This window comes from Poecilia latipinna, unplaced genomic scaffold (assembly GCF_001443285.1).
Source record: "Poecilia latipinna isolate Pla-1442-1.1 unplaced genomic scaffold, P_latipinna-1.0 Scaffold7082, whole genome shotgun sequence".
Classification (NCBI taxonomy): domain Eukaryota; kingdom Metazoa; phylum Chordata; class Actinopteri; order Cyprinodontiformes; family Poeciliidae; genus Poecilia; species Poecilia latipinna.
Window position 1 is genome coordinate 1 of NW_015119698.1, and position 2,417 is coordinate 2,417.

General features: G+C 39.0%; 1 long non-coding RNA gene across 1 annotated transcript; it reads right to left on the minus strand.

Annotated features, from left to right (window-relative positions):
- Positions 1–1,795: 1,795 nt before the first annotated feature.
- LOC106944147 (uncharacterized) lies at positions 1,796–2,411 on the minus strand. The gene is made up of 2 exons (XR_001424129.1): positions 2,217–2,411; positions 1,796–2,139 (listed from the first exon to the last, which is right to left on the minus strand). It is a non-coding gene; the product is annotated as an uncharacterized LOC106944147 (long non-coding RNA).
- Positions 2,412–2,417: the final 6 nt, after the last annotated feature.

Consider the following 2,417-nt stretch of genomic DNA (forward strand, 5'->3'; position numbering starts at 1 on the left):
TACTTCAGCGCACCTCAGTTTTAAACATATTCTGTAGTTTTCGGCGTACTTCTAAATCTGCTCCTTACCAGGCCTTGCTCCAAGAGTCTCCGCCTCACAGTGCGTGCAGATGCACTCACACCTGCCTGCTGCCATTCCTGAGCAAGCTCTGCACTGCTGGTAGCCCGATCCCGCAGCTGAAACACTTTTAAGAGACTGTCCTGGTGCTTGCTGGTCTTTCTTGGGCGCCCTGGAGCCTTTTTGGCAACAATGGAACCTCTCTCCTTGAAGTTCTTGATGATGCGATAGATTGTTGACTGAGGTGCAATCTTTCTAGCTGCGATACTCTTCCCTGTTAGGCCATTTTTGTCCAGTGCAATGATGACGGCACATGTTTCTTTAGAGATAACCATGGTTCACAGAAGAGAAACAATGATGCCAAGCACCAGCCTCTTTTTAAAGTGTCCAGTGGTGTCATTCTTACTTAATCATGACAGATTGATCTCCAGCCCTGTCCTCATCAACACCCACACCTGTGTTAATGGAGCAATCACTGAAACGATGTTAGCTGGTCCTTTTAAGGCAGGGCTGCAATGAAGTTGAAATGTGTTTTGGGGGATAAAGTTCATTTTCTAGGCAAATATTGACTTTGCAATTAATTGCTGTTAAGCTGATCACTCTTTATAACATTCTGGAGTATATGCAAATTGCCATTATAAAAACTGAAGCAGTAGACTTTGTAAATATTAACATTTGAATCATTCTCAAAACTTTTGGCCATGACTGTACATTAAATTATGGGATCATGTAAATATGTTCTTAAATAAAACACTGTAAAAGTGTGCATCTATTCATCAATGTCAATATAAAAATTATCAGAATCATTCCTATCAAATTAAAATATTGTGCTCTTTATTCAGAAATACCCTAAAACAATTAGATAATCACATTAAAAGTTAGAAACACTGTCTTTATTCATTTCGTCTATCTGTCATACCCGTAAATCCAGCATACCTTATGGTAATGTCCATGCGCACATGGATGTTACGTTACATACTGCTTACTCAGCAGAGGAGACAGTAGCAACTTTTTCCAGACCTTACATGATTATTTATCAGAGATACTGTCAACTTGGAGAACTGCTCTTCCTGCTCCTACTGGTGATTCCTCTCACCTCTGTTGCTGCCTAAATAAACTCCTGCTCAACTCTCATTCAGCACAAGACTGTCTGTTGTCATCCATATCTCTGCAAGGGATCAGTCCCTATCTGTGGATAAAAGCAATAATGTGAGGAAAGTTCTGGTTTTTGTCATGGAAATGGACAAAAAACAGTTTTTAAAACTATGCCAAATTTATTAAAGCAGGTGTGAGGCTCTTTATTAAACTTTATTGCTGGAGAAAAATATAAAGAAAAGAATAAACTTATTTTGCATTTTAATTGGAAAAAACTGTTACCCTTGAGTACTTTGAAGGGTGTTGTTGCATTTTCAAGTTGTCTGATTCCTTGGGGTTGTTGGCTTCAACAGTTATGTTTTTGCCCACAAACTTAAAATAACAGCTTGTTAAACTGAGACTGAAACCAAAGTCTTCTGCTGTCTTAAAACAACCATCCACCAAAATGTTATATCTACTCATGTGAAGATCATTTTTAGATCTTTGCAATTCCATCAATTTTGGAAGTATATTTGCTGCTGTTTTTAAACAGTGTTTGTTTGAGACGGTACAGCTACAGCTGTCATAGAAAGCACCACATTCAGAGGTTTTTGTAAGTGGCTAATCTACTGGTACAGGGCCAGAAATATATTTTACTTTTTAATCCTTTAATAAAGTGATTTACACAAACAGGTTTCAAAGTTTGCTGTAACAAGCTAAAGCTCAGTTTTTATTTGTTCAATCGTTGCCTGCGCATACATCTTTAAGAAGCAAAATGCAAGTTGTATAACATAGGAGAGCAAGAAAAGTGGTTGAATGAGTAAAACAGCAACATTCAACCAAGGCTTATTCATCATCTCATTGGTTCATTGTCTTCTTGATCCAGTCAAGGTGATCTTTGGTGAGGAAAGCGTACACGCCAGGTTTGGTTTTGAGTCCACACCCATCCCCAAAAGATGTAACTCCAACTACAGCTCCATTGCACAGTATTGGCCCACCAGAATCCCCCTACAGAGAGAAGAAATATATAAAATGCAATTTTGTGAAAATCACAACATTTTATATTTGCATAAATTGTCACTTACCTGACAGCTGTCAGCTTGGATGTTCCCATTCCACCCAGCACAAATCATGTTGTCAGTTATGGTATGATTGTAAAAAGCCGGTGAGCTGCACTTCTTTCTGCCAACCACAGTCACATTGACTGACATCAAAACATCTGACACAGCTGCATTCCAGCTGGTTCTTCCCCATCCAGCCACCATACAGACTGAACCTTCTTCTGG